The sequence below is a fragment of the Ambystoma mexicanum genome, chromosome 2p, assembly GCF_040938575.1.
Source record: "Ambystoma mexicanum isolate Mex_15411 chromosome 2p, UKY_AmexF1_1, whole genome shotgun sequence".
Taxonomy (NCBI): domain Eukaryota; kingdom Metazoa; phylum Chordata; class Amphibia; order Caudata; family Ambystomatidae; genus Ambystoma; species Ambystoma mexicanum.
In genome coordinates, this window is record NC_090923.1 from 762651399 (window position 1) to 762666355 (window position 14957).

Sequence of the window (14957 nt, forward strand, 5' to 3'; positions counted from 1 at the left end):
GACTGGATTCAGGATGGTAAGCCTTTTTCCTTAGGCCCAGGATCAGATGCAGAAGACACGATGAGCGTTCTGCTGCAGAGGATGCAGAATAACGCAAAGCAAGATTCATCCATCGGGTGTGGTTTAAATAGCCTCCTGTAGTGCTTAGGTGTCTCCTTCCACAGCCACGCCTAGGTAAGAAAAGAGTTCCTGCTTTCCAGAAGAGTTCCAGTGTTCTGAATCTAGGGAGTGGCTCCTGCCCCACCCAACAGGAAAAGTAGTTCCAAACAGAAGAGGATCAGAGGCTCAACTGGCAGGCAAGTAAGCAGCATGGTCTGCTGCAGGTAAGTCCACCCAAGCATTATGAGCCCGGCGCTTCCAGCGCTGGGACTGGGCATATTTATGAGCCTGGTGCCACTGGCGCCAGGACTGGGTCCAAAAGGTCCCAATTGGGACTGGTTGGCACTCGGAACCTGGGTTATGGATCTGCTTCCAAGGGAGTTGGGAAAACCCTGACCTTTTGGAAGCAGAGATCATGACAGAATTACCGCCCCGCCAACCTTGGAATGGGGCGGTAATTCCCCCTTCCACCAAGGCGGTGCCGGTATTTTACCGGCATGGACCAAGGTGCTAATAGCACCTTGGTCCATGTGCTAATACCGCCATCCGTGTTATGAGGCCCTAAGACACCTAAGAATCTGATGGCATACTGTCCATACAGTCAAAATACAATTCATACCTCACACATACATGACACACACCTAACATCTCCTATTTCATATGTTCTTCTAAGTAAAAACCTGAACAACATCACTTTAGAAATCATAGGCATTCTATGGACTTCAACTCCCATAAAACGGCAACCACTGAGACAAGGAAGAAAAGGAGGAGTTGATGCAGATTGAAAGAAATACAAAGTGGAATATGGGTACTAGTTGTTTTGGTGAGTTAAGAGTGCTCAGGACATTTAAAAATGGTGTCCACACTTGAGAAGGAGTCAGAGCCAGAGGAGGAAGCAGTGCCGCAACAGGCTGTGCTGGTGGAGATTGAGGAAGCAGGCACTTCCAGGCAGCAGCTCATAACTACCAGAATTACATACCAGCGTGGTGCAAGCAGCAGGCACCGATGGAGGACCGTTCGATCACCGGGAGCAGCAACAGTGCTACCGGAGACAGGGTCATGCCGAGAAGCAGCAGTCTTCAATCCAGGTTATGGTGAGAATCCGGCAGGTGAGGGCAAAGATGCTGGGAGCGCTGGAGGAAGGTCTGCAGTGTGAAGGAGACCATCCCAGAGAGGAAGCTTTGTTGCAGAGACATGCCATGGGTCGGGGACATTGTAAGGTACAGGTGAGTCATCCCAGAGCCATTGGGGACACAGGGGTGCACTAACAGGTGTTTAAACAAATAAATGAAACCAGAATACTCCCACGTCCTGTTCCCTTTCCTCCATACTTATGGGACATTCCTCTGTCCTGTGGGAAGGGACCGCAGCACTTTGTAAAAGCATCAAAACATTTTCAAACATTTTAGTCCTTCCTCTCTTTCTACGTGAGGTACAGCACGCGGCTATAACCCCGCCCATCTTAGCTCCGCCCCAATCATCGCCCATCAGTCCTTTTCTCCGCTCGTTCGGGACTGGACGCACTTGCATCTGCAGAAGAATTTCTTCCTTTTTTCCTCCTCTCTGGCTCTCGCTAGCGATCGCATAGTAGTCTGTCTATGTCGTTTAAACTAGACTTTCCAAATTGTACTTCATGTCAGCGTCGCTTCGCGAGGGCGGACCCCCATCCTCTTTGTTTAGAGTGCTTGGGTCCCGATCACCGTTGAGCCTCCTGTTTCTATTGTGATTCCCTTTCGGTCCGGGCCCTTCAATGTCGGTTAGAGCGGTAGAGGAGGTGTTTCAGCGCACTCCTCCTACACATTTTCAATCCTTCATCGAGGAAAAGAATAAACGCCTGGTAAGTACTTTACTTTTTAGAGCACCCCGGCTGGGAGACTACTTCCCGGGGTCTTCCCGGTCCGGGTGGAGCGTCGACTGCTCTGTCACCGGGGCTTGTCCTGAGGTGCCTTCTGGCCTAAAAAGTGTACCAGAGTTTTCTCCAAGGGTCTCCGTAAGGGGCCTGTGTACACCGGAGTACAATCCGAGGCCCATCCTATGGGGGCTGTGTGTAGACCTAGTTCTACTGAGTTGTGGGGTACCGGAGCTCGCTCCGAGGCCCCCTTATCGGCTTCCCTCAAAAGTACCGGCGTGCGCCCCAAGGCCTCGGCTGGGCTTGGTAAGACCGAACGAATGTTCGAGGCCCGCTGTGAAGAGGCTTCTACCGGACTCGGGTCCGAGGTCCCTCGTACAGAGGCTAAGGTTACCAACAGTTCTGAGAGGCCTGAGAAGGCCTTATCGGCGAAGGGTTTTTCTCATCATTCCTGTTCTTGTGGCGATGCCAGAACCGTTGAGGGGGCAAGGAGTGAGTTTTCGAACTGAAGTTCCTCCTTTACCGGCAGTGCCGAGGTCCTTCCTGTGAAGGCTAGTTTGGCTGCTGGTATATCCCAGAAACATTCCAGGCCGCATAGTACCGGCTCGGCCGAGGTTCCTTGTGTAAGACTAAAATGAAGACCCCTGATCCACCGGGTGGACCCTGCTTCACTTCCACACGTGCCGCAGAGTTCCCCTCAGGTGATGGCAAAATGGCAGCCATTCCGGCCTTGACCACGGTGGCCATTTTGGGTGATTCCCCTACAACTACGCCATCAACCGCAGGTGTGGGGATTGCCCTTGCTGCACAACATCTCGCTGCCTGCGGGTTCGGCACCCTTGATTTATGTGGACACCTCTGGGGATGGGCCGGTTTGACAGCTCTCCCCTCTGCGTCCCTGGAATTATCCTCCTCATGAGAGGCCTCCTCTGGCAGCTCCAAAGCCTTCTCCGGAGGACGCCTTTTTTGGCAAGTTTCATACACTCATGCGTACCGTTCCCATGAGGGAGTATTTCAAGGGTCTTTTTAGGGAGATATGCCCGTCTGCGCCTCCGGCTCCACCTGCGTCTCCGGTGGTTCCGCTGGCACCGCCTTTGCCTACAGTGCCTCCCCCTACTCTTCCGCCCTTTCCTCTGTTGTCCCTGGTGGACAAGGCAGTTCCCGACATAGTTCAGCAGGACCCTGACCTGTCGGATGATGCGCAGGGCGATCAGGACAGCGAAGACCAGCCCCTCTCTATTCAAGCTTTCCACTGCCCGGTGCTGGACATGATGTGTCTATTGGATGTTCCAGTGCCCGAGGCACCCCTCTCCACAGGAGGGCGTGCTTTTGGGGGCAGTCACCTTATCTCCTTCAGAGCGTACCGGCCTGTTCTTGCAGAAGGACGTTTTGGCCGAGGTCCGTAGAGTCTGAGAGAAGCCACTCTCTGGACTTTTTCCAATAAGAAAACTGACGCACGCTACCGCCTGCATTCTTCGGAAGAGGTGGCCCTAGCATCTTGTCCGCCCCTCTCCTTCACATTGGTGGCTGCGGCCACTTTACAGCCCAGGCCTGCAGCATCCTCTTCCACAACGGCTACTCAGGTCCTGGGGAAAGAGGACAAGCTCCTTGACTCCCTTGGGAGGAAGATTTTTGCTAACTCGGCCCTGCAGCTCCGGCAGGCCAATAGAGAACTGGTGTTAGCGGGGGCGGATATGAAAATGTGGAAAGGTCTGTCGGAGTTCGAGGAGTTCATTCCGGTTGAGAAGCTGGAGGACTTTAAGGCAGGATTGTCGGATGCCAGGGTCTTGGCCCAGTATCTGCTGGAGGCCGCGGCACATCACGTTGACACTTCGGCGCGGGACCTTATGTTGGGAGTTGATACCTTCCGGCAGGCTTTGTTGCATGCCACCAAGTTCTCAAAGGAGGTGCAGGACAAGGTGTCGGACCTGCCGTTTGACGGTAAGGAGCTTTTTCATTCCTCAATGGATGTGGAGCTGACCAAAACGAAAGACAGCACCCAGACAGCCAAGTCCTTGTCCGTCCTGGTTAAAACTCCTTTTAGGACCCAGAGACCTTTGTCGCAAAGCCGGCCTTCCTCTGGTTTCAGGGGGTTTCTAGATCAGAAATCCCACAGAGTAGATACCCCTTTGGGTGATTCCCGCCAGAGGCAGCAACAGACTCAGTTTTTTTTCCTGCTCCACAGCCTCCTCCTCAGGTTCAGGTGGTAACACCACCGAGAAGCCTGCCAAATGAGGGTTCTCTACGCTCGCACAAGACCCCGGTGGGAGGATGCATTGTGTCTCATTGGGAGGCGTGGCAGACCATCACCGAGGACTGGTGGGGCTTGTCAGTCGCTCGGGCGGGCTTACGCTTACCCGTACCCCCTACCTCATCCTTCAACCCTCCTTTCCAGCAGTCGGGGTCACCCTCCCTAAAAGCCGAGGTTCAGAAGTTGCTGGACCTCAGAGCAGTGGAACCCGTTCCCCTATGGGAGCGAGGGGAGGGCTTCTACTCCCGACTGTTTACAGTGTCCAAACCCAACCCGGCTGGTCTGCGCACCATCCTAGACCTTTCCCAGTTCAATCTTTTCCTACCCCAAGAGAAATTCAAGATGATCACGCCTGGCCAGATAAGGTCCTCTTTGCAGATAGGCTATTGGCTCAGCATGGTGGACCTTCAGGATGCGTACATGCCTATACTGATCTGGAATCCACACTGGCAAAATCTCTGTTTCTCTGTGGGAGAGGCGCTCTTCAAGTTCCGAGTGCTTCCTTTTGGCCTCAGCTCGGCGCCGCATGTCTTTACGAAGATGATGTCGGTGATAGGGCCCTATCTTCGTCGGCAGGGTATCCATGTGTATCTGTATTTGGACAATTGGCTCTTACGCAGCCCTTGCCCGTTGATAGCCGCATGCAATCTTCAGTCTCTCCTCCAGCTTGTGTACCATCTCGGGCTGTCGGTGAACTGGCAGAAATCTTCCATGACGGTCTCTCAGGATTTGATTTTCCTGGGTTTTCGCTGGAACACGATCGACTGCAGAGTTTACCTGACCGGGTACAGAATGGCAGATCTGTTGGCCACGTGTCAGATGTTTGCGCAGTCGGAGAGCATGTCGGCCTGGTGGTTCCAGAGGCTTCTGGGCCTCATGGCCTTCTGTGTTTTGGCTCTACCTCTTGCTCGCCTCAAAATGAGGTGGACTCAGATGGCTCTTCGGAGTTCTTGGCGTCAGGCTGTGGATCCAGACTCCAAGCTGATATTGATTCCGGCTTCCATGAGAGCGGACCTGGAGTGGTGGTCGCCTCTCAGAAACCTGTCGTTGGGTGTGGGTTTTTAGGACCCAGCCCGATGGTAACGGTCACGACGGACTCCTCCCTTCTGGGGTGGGGTGCGACATTGAATCTTCTTCAGGTCTCGGATCTTTGGTCACCTCAGGACAAGCTCCTTCACATAAATCATATGGAGCTTCTGGCGATTTTCCTAGAGCTCAAGGCGTTCAGACCGGTCATTGCCAACAAGGTGGTCCGTATCCGCACGGACAACGTGGTGTCAATGTATTACATTAACGAGCAAGGGAGCACCAAGTCTCCCCCTCTTGTGGACCTGTCCATCCAGATTTGGGAGTGGGCGGTTCGGCATGGTGTCTGGCTGGTAGCAGTACACATCCTGGGCCAGCTAAACGTCATGGCAGACGCCTTCAGTCGGCGGACAATGGTCAGCTATGAGTGGGAACTGAAGGCAGAGATCCTCTCATGGATTTTCCTGCGTTGCGGCATTCCGGAAGTGGACCTCTTTGGAACGTCAACAAACAAGAAACTTCCTCAGTATGGAAGTGGACCTCTTTGGAACGTCAACAAACAAGAAACTTCCTCAGTATGCCTCCAGAAACGGTCTGGGAGCCTCCTCTCTGGGGGATGCTCTTGAGACTCCTTGGCACAACATGAGAGCCTTTGCTTTCCCGCATCTGCCTCTGATTCATCGGACGATTTACAAGCTGAAGAACACGGTGAACTGTTCGCTTCTGCTCATAGCCCCGTGGTGGTCGGCCAGGTTCTGGTTCTCAGAACTTCAACACCTGTCGGGTGTCCACCGATCAGGCTATCGGTGAGTCCCGATCTGCTTCACCAGAGGGATCAGCACCTGTGGCGCTGTCATGATTCCTGCCCCTCATGTCTCCAGCCCTCCAAGATGTCAGGCTGGAGCCAGGCCACGATCACCTATATAGCCCTCAAGGGCCTCTCCATCCCTCCAAAGACCCACTTGGAGTCAGACTTTGCGCTTGTGGCATCAGACTCACTCACTCCCATAGGATAACATTGGGGATTGGACTTGTAGTGCATTGATGGGGACAAGATGGATGCCCCCACATATTTCAGTTCCCAGAACTGCATGTGCAGTCTAGTCTTTTGGGTGTGGTTCAGCCCAGAGACACCTGGGATACCCAGAGACTATTTAAGCCACGCCCAGGCTGAGAAACATGCTTTGTGTTTTCTGCACCTGCAGCATGACACTCACCGTGTTCGGATCGGTCTCCAGTAGGCCTGCATCTTTCTTCTGCGCTCAGCTCCTGCAAGAACAAGAACACTGTTAGGAACAGCCTTGCGGCGCTTCTGCCCATCATTCATCGCTCCTTCTGTTCTGCGGGCATCTTTGGCGGTGTCATTCCCATCCCGGCACGCCGCTTCCCAAGGAAAAGGGAAAAGAACAGAAAAAAGGCATTAGTAAGCATTCAGCAAATCTTCGCTTATTTTTAAAGACTGTATGAGCTTCAAACGCTTACCTGAATCCCAGCCACTCTGGGGGAACTCTCTCTCCGGAACTTCTCATCCATCTGCAAGAGGGAAAAGACACTCCAGGTTAGCGTGGAAACATCTAGAGGCGCCGCATACTGCGCTTACTTACTGCATTTTTTCTTCATAAACGGCATCCATCCTGAAAACGCAGCACCTAAAAGACCCAGAAAGACCCAGCGTTACTCATCTCAGCAGCACGTCGCCATCCCCGGACGCCAGCCATCATCTAAGGAAGGAAAGGAATGAAGTTCGAGAACTGTTCAAAAGACTCATTATACTTACCTGTCGGACTCTTGCCAGTGAAGTAACTAGGCAGCAACAAGCCTGCATCAATCAACGTGCCCCTGCGCTGAAAGCAGGATGGAGAGCACACTTTCCAAGAAAAAAAGGTGAACTGTGGATCAAAGGGAAGGGTTGGACCCCGGGGAAGAAGGGGTTCAAGTACAGAGAGACAATAGAGAGTTAAACTCTACCAATCCTGTGTTTCAGGCCCAGTCTCCAGTCGAGTAGACTCCAGGGAAGAGTTCGAGGTCGTAAGAGGTCAGAACAGGCTGAGTGACGTCCCCGTGGATACCAGGTGAGCGTTACAGAACACAAAGCCACACATCAAAATCCAACTGGGCGTCATGAAACACCAGAAACCAACCAATTAGCCCACATGTTGGGGCAGCTACGTTCCGAAGTACATGCAGCCAGGCAGTAGACCAACACCCTGAGGAGAGAGCTGATAGTAGTCAAAGAACTGATGATTTAGGCCGGCAACTTCTCCAGTCACAAGCAGTATATTCACCATTGCCGGGAAGCGTGCCCTCGATGCCAGCACAATCCCGTTCAGATAACCCTTCCTGGGGCAGTTCCCTTGGACCCGCCCGAACGATTTACAGGGGATCCCTAGAGATTTGCAACGTTCATGAACCAGTGCCACCTGCACTTCCTTTGTAGACCAGGGGCCTCTCCTAATGACCAATCAGGGGGCGCTTTTGTGCTATCCTACCTGAGTGGTAGCGCCGCGGACTGGTCTGAACCCTTTGTGGCCTAAGACGATCCTTTGCTGCATGACTTCAGGGGCTTTCAGCAGGAGATGGAAAAGCTGTTTGCGCGTCGTACTCCTGGGCAGGCATTAGACAACGAACATCTGTCCCTACGCCAAGGGAATCAAGACTTATTAACATACATAGCCACGTTCAATAGACTCGTAGTTGAAGCAGAATGGCCAGTGGAGAAGAGAACCACGTTATTTCATCAGGGGTTGCAGGTGGAGCTCAAGGATGTTCTCGCACAAGTAGTGAACCCCCTGAAAGACTACTCAGAATTCATTGACCTTGTTGTTCAACTGGATCATAGGTTGCAGGACCGAAGAGCAGATCGAACCAGACCGGACCCTCGCCCTATGTATGTGCGTTCAAAGGACAATATTGCCCGCACAACGGAAGGTTCAGGAGAACCAATGCAAATAAGGGCGGTCAGATCCCCGTTGACTAAAGCGGAAAGGGATAAAAGGAGACAGCAGCAGTTATGTCTGTACTGTGGAAGGTCAGGTCATTTCCTTAAAGAGTGCCCGGTGAAGCCACCATGGAGGACGGTAGGGGCCACAGACAAGGAAGATACCATCAAGGAATCGGAAAACTCCCCAGCCTGGCAAGTGTAGGGGTCCACTTGTCGAGGGAAGAAAGTGAACTACAGACCTTCCATTTTTCACTATCTGTGGTCTTGATCAATCACCAATAACCAACTCGGATGCACGCAGTAAGAGCGTACATTGACAGTGGAGCCATTGGGAATTACATCGACCAGGATCTGGCGGCAAAGATGGGACTTCCGTTACGCCCTAAACCAACCACCGACACTGTTACCACTGTCGACGGCACGGAAATAGCTTCTGGTCCAGTATCCCAATGCACTGCAGCTTTAACCCTTCTGTGCCAGGATGGACACCAAGAATCTATCATTTCCGACCTTATTAAGGCACCACAGTTCCGGCCAGTTGAGCCTCTGATCCTCTTCTGTTTGGAACTACTTTTCCTGTTGGGTGGGGCAGGAGCCACTCCCTAGGTTCAGAACAATGGAACTCTTCTGGAAAGCAGGAACTCTTTTCTTACCTAGGCGTGGCTGTGGAAGGAGAAACCTAAGCACTACAGGAGGCTATTTAAACCACACCCGATGGATGAATCTTGCTTTGCGTTATTCTGCATCCTCTGCAGCAGAACGCTCATCGTGTCTTCTGCATCTGATCCTGGGCCTAAGGAAAAAGGCTTACCATCCTGAATCCAGTCTTCAGCAACACCTATAAAGACAAGAAAGAACAGGTTAGCATTACGGTCTTCAGTGACAGCTCTTCACTTACCTGGGCCATCGGCTGTCACCAACGCCTCGCGCTGCATTCTGAAAGACAAAGGCTTACCTACTCTTCGTGCGCTCCGGAGGTCTTCACACTGCATTCCGTCATCTGAAAGACAAAAGCTTACCAACTCTTCGCACGCTCCGGAGGCCTTCGGCGCTGCATCCCGCATCTGAAAGACAAAACAAGGTGCGTTTAAAGACATTGGGGAACTTTAATACTCACGTGCCATTACTCTTTTCCACATCTAACCCAGTGGGTATTCCGGCACCCTGCAGCCGCTCCGAACTTGTACCTGCAAAATAAAAAGACAGTTAGAGCGCATCGTGAAGCAGGCAACAAGCGCTTACTTATGTGCTTCCAGGCGCTTCTATTCATCACACGGGCTCCATCTTCAACTCACTTCAGCGCGTCATCCACCATCACCGGAACCCTGCAAAACAAGAGACATCATTACTAAAGACTTTAAAGACATTAGAATTACTCGAAACTTACCGTTCGTGCAGTAAACGACGGACAGCAGTCCTCTGAAGTCAAGAGGCCTGCTCCCCTTATCCAGTGAAGAAACTGGTTACAGCACCCTGCCCCGAGGCAGATGGAGAGCACGTCGTTCACTTACCTAAGGTGAGAGCGTTAACCTTCGGGGTTCTACAGGAGAAGAGAAAGGGAAGAAGAGAGAGACATTCAATAACCCAGTTCATTAATCCCATATTTTCTATCTGCAGACATCTTACCCTTCGAGTCAAACATACAGTGCACAGAGGTCCAGCCCAAAGAGCCAGCCGCGTGTTACACGTCACCTTTGAAGATACGGTATACGCCCAGTCAAGACCGGCGCCTCTACGGGAATCAGGTGAGCGTTACAGAATGCAAAGCCTACCACAAAACTCCGGTCCAGGCGCTATGGAAACCTCGGATACCGACCAACTAGCCCAGTTACTTGGGGAACTAAGGGCAGAAGTGCATGCAGCCCGTCAGGAAACGAACGCTCTAAGAAGGGAACTGATTATTTCCAAGGAGCGAACAGATGATCTCGCTAGACAATTGCTACAGTCACAAGCCGGACAGACCCCGTTACCCGCATCTGGGGGAAATCTTCCTTCTACATCCTCTATGAATCCAGTGCAGATCAACCTACCTGGGAATGTACCTCTGGCTCCGCCCAAACGATTTTCTGGTGACCCAAAGAGGTTTGCAGTATTTATCAATCAGTGCCGGTTGCATTTCTTATGCCGGCCAGCAGCCTTTCCAACTGATCAAGCTAAAGTAGCTTTCGTGCTTTCGTACCTTAGTGGCAATGCGGCAGACTGGTCGATCCCTCTAGTAAATCAAGATGATCCGGTCCTCCATGATTTTCAAGCTTTTCAGCTCAGTATGGAAAAACTATTCGCAAGACATTCACAGGGGCAGGCCTTGGACAATGAGCTTCTTTCGTTGCGACAAGGTAATCAAGACCTTTTGGTTTATATTGCGTCTTTCAACAGACTGATAGTGGAAACTCAATGGCCTGAGGACAAAAGGATTACGCTGTTTTATAGAGGTCTACGTGGAGAGCTCAAAGATGTGTTAGCCCAAGTAGTGAATCCCCCACAAGATTGTTCGGACTATATAGACTTAGTCGTTCAAATAGATCACAGACTGCAGAACAGGAAGGCCGATCGTTCCAAGTTTGATGCTCGAGTATTTTCCAAACCGCCAACTCCTTCCAAAGGAGTAGACTCCGGGGAACCCATGCAAATAGGGGGCCTGAAAGGTCCTCTAACACAAAAGGAGCGGGAAAGGAGAAAACAGTTGCAATTATGCCTCTATTGCGGAAACTCAGGGCACTTTCTTTGAGACTGTCCGGTGAAACCTGCTAAGAGGGCAGTAGGAGCTGCAGTTACCAAAGTTACAAACTCTGAGCAGGGAAACGACCTCGCCCGACAAGAATAGAGGTCCTCTTGCCGAGCGTGAAAACCAGTTCCGTGACCTCGCATTTCGTGATACCTATGGTCCTCATTAGCCCTGATAATCCGGATCGATTACATGCAATTGAAGCTTACGTCGACAGCGGTGCCATCGGCAATTATGTGGATCATGAAATGGTTTTGAGGATGAATCTAACTCTTTGTCCCAAGGCTGTAAAGGACGTCATTACTACGGTGGATGGTACGGAGATAGCTTCCGGGCCAGTAACGCATACCACTCAAGAAGTGACGCTAATAAGTCAAGATGGACACCATGAGAAGATCGTGTTCGATGTGATCAAGGCCCCTCAGTTTCAGATTATTCTAGGAATACCTTGGTTAGAGAAACACAATCCTCTGATCGATTGGCGAGCATGAACGGTCCAGTTTCCAGAATGTGTCTCTACTTGTCACCCTCCACCTGGTGTTGCACTGGCAGCAATTTCTTCAGAGACTCCCCAGTTACCTCCCGAATACCTAGAATACCAAGATGTTTTCCGGAAGGATCAGGCTAACTCTCTACCTCCTCATAGGTCTTATGACTGCCAGATAGACCTGATACCTGGATCTACTCCTCCTTGTAGTAGAATTTATGCCCTCACCGAGCCTGAGAACCTTCACCTTCGACAATACCTGGATCAATACCTGGCAAATGGGTTTATTTGTCCTTCCAAGTCCCCTGCTTCTTCAGCTTTGTTCTTCGTTCCAAAAAAGGAAGGAGACCTTAGAACGTATAGATTATCGCTCCCTGAACCAGATCACCGTTAAGAATAGATATCCGTTACCTTTGATCCCTGAACTCCTGGACCAAGTCAGAAAAGCATGCATATATACAAAGCTGGATCTTAGAGGAGCTTACCACTTGGTACGAGTAAAAGAGGGCGATGAATGGAAGACGGCCTTCTGCACCAAGTATGGGCTATTTGAATATCAGGTCATGCCCTTCGGACTTTGCAATGCCCCGGCCGCCTTTCAATATTTTATGAACGATGTCCTCAGAGAGCTCATAGATGTGTGTGTTGTTGTTTACATTGACGACATCCTCGTTTATTCTTCATCGGAATCTGAACATCGGAAACACGTGAAAATGGTCCTCGAAAGATTGCGTCAAAACAAACTTTTCGCTAAGTTGGAAAAATGTGTTTTCAACGTGACTGAAGTTGAATTCTTGGGATTCATATTATCACCTGGCGGAGTGCGTATGGATTCAAAGAAGGTCGATGCAGTTCTCAAATGGCCATCACCATCCTCCGTAAAAGGTGTGCAAAGCATGTTAGGCTTCGCTAACTTTTACCGCAGGTTTATCCCCGAATTCTCTCGAATAGTCCAGCCCATCACTGCCTTGTTAAAGAAAAACAAACGTTTTGAATGGTCTACCGAGGCGGAACAAGCTTTCCAGGATTTGAAGACTAAATTTATCTCTGCACCAATCTTAAAACACCCTCGCCCCGAACTCCCCTACATCGTGGAAACTGATGCTTCAAGCCTTGCCATGGGGGCAGTTCTATCACAAAAGGACCCGGTAACCAATCAGTTGCATCCCGTGGCATTTTGGTCCCACAAATTCTCGCCTCCTGAAATCAATTGCACGATTACTGACAAGGAACTTCTGGCTATCAAGTCTGCCTTTAAGGCTTGGCGGCATTATCTGCTGGGGGCCCGACACACCGTTACTGTGATTATGGATCACCGAAACATGCAATATTTGAAAACCGCAAAAGCCCAATCCTCTAGACAACTCCGTTGGGCATTATTCTTTGCCGAGTTTGACTTCATAATTACCTATCGACCTGGTACAAAAAACGGTAAAGCTGATGCCCTTTCTCGGATGGGAGTGGAAGAACACTTGATCAACCCTAAACCTGTACCAATCATTCCCGAACAAAGAATTCTGGGTGTAATCACCACACAATCCATAGAGGAAGTTAAGGATAAAGCCAGGCAACTTGTAACTCCAGCAGACATACAGAATTGGCATCTGCAAGGAAAGGACTTTGCAGTAAAGGACAACTTATTGTATTTCCAAGAACGATTATACCTACCCAGCACAGATTTACAGAAAGAAGTAATCTCTTGTTATCACGATTCTTTAATGGAAGGACATCCCGGTATAGCCAAGACCTCAGAAAAGATCAAGCGCTACTTCTGGTGGCCGTCTTGGAAAAAAGATATCAGAGACTTTATAATGTCCTGTGGAGTATGCGCCCAAAACAAGAGTCAAAAGGAAAGACCAGCAGGCCTCTTATGCCCTATTGACATCCCACCTCGCCCTTGGCATACGCTTTCTATGGACTTCATCACCGATCTACCTCCATGCTCCGGATACAATACGATTCTAGTAATCGTGGACTTATTCTCCAAGATGGCGCATTTCATTCCGCTCAAAGGCTTGCCAACAGCAGCAACTCTGGCCCGAGAATTTCTCGAAAACATCGTCCGACTGCACGGTTTTCCTTCGGTTCTAATTTCGGATCGAGGTAGTCAATTTATTTCTCATTTTTGGCGAAGTTGCTGTCGGTCGGCTCAAATTGATGTGAGACTATCGACCAGTCACCACCCTCAGACCGACGGACAAACCGAGAGGACCAATCAAACTCTGGAACAGTATTTACGCTGCATGCTGCAACAAACTGAAAAAACTTGGAAAGACATCCTTTGGATAGCCGAATATGCCTACAATAACTCTGTCCATTCGGGAACTGGGAAAACCCCGTTTTTTCTTTTGTACGGCAGTCACCCTCGAACCTCGGAGTTGGATCCCCTCCAAGATCTTGAAACACCAGCAGTAGACTACCTGCATTCTACAATCACCCAAACCTTTAAGGAAGCTGTTTCTCACCTTCAAAGGGCTAAAGAACAATACAAGAAAGGAGCAGATCAACATCGGAAGGAAGCCCCTCAATATCGAGTAGGGGATCAAGTCTGGTTATCCACCAAATATCTACCTCTAAAAGGGCCACGCACATTCAACCCAAGATACCTTGGTCCCTATTCCATCACTACCATAGTAAACCCAGTAGCGGTCAAGTTGGACTTGCCCCCGCACATGAAGATACATCCGGTCTTCCACGTCTCTCTATTAAAACCCGTGCAACCTCAAACCCGACTAACTAAATCTCCAAAACCTATCCTAGTTGATGGGGAACTCGAGTTTGAAGTCAAAAGCATTCTGGACTCCAAGATCTCCAAATCTAAACTATTTTACCTAATTGACTGGAAAGGCTACGGCCCCCAAGAGAGATCCTGGGAACCTGCTGAATATGTCCACGCTCCTCGCCTAATCAAAAGATTTCACCGAACATTTCCTGACAAGCCAAAACCCCGGAGAAGTCCGGTTTGGGAGGGGCCTTGAGGGGGGGTACTGTCATGATCTCTGCTTCCAAAAGGTCAGGGTTTTCCCAACTCCCTTGGAAGCAGATTCATAACCCAGGTTCCGAGTGCCAACCAGTCCCAATTGGGACCTTTTGGACCCAGTCCTGGTGCCAGTGGCACCAGGCTCATAAATATGCCCAGTCCCAGCGCTGGAAGCGCCGGGCTCATAATGCTTGGGTGGACTTACCTGCAGCAGACCATGCTGCTTACTTGCCTGCCAGTTGAGCCTCTGATCCTCTTCTGTTTGGAACTACTTTTCCTGTTGGGTGGGGCAGGAGCCACTCCCTAGGTTCAGAACACTGGAACTCTTCTGGAAAGCAGGAACTCTTTTCTTACCTAGGCGTGGCTGTGGAAGGAGACACCTAAGCACTACAGGAGGCTATTTAAACCACGCCCGATGGATGAATCTTGCTTTGCGTTATTCTGCATCCTCTGCAGCAGAACGCTCATCGTGTCTTCTGCATCTGATCCTGGGCCTAAGGAAAAAGGCTTACCATCCTGAATCCAGTCTTCAGCAACACCTATAAAGACAAGAAAGAACAGGTTAGCATTACGGTCTTCAGTGACAGCTCTTCACTTAC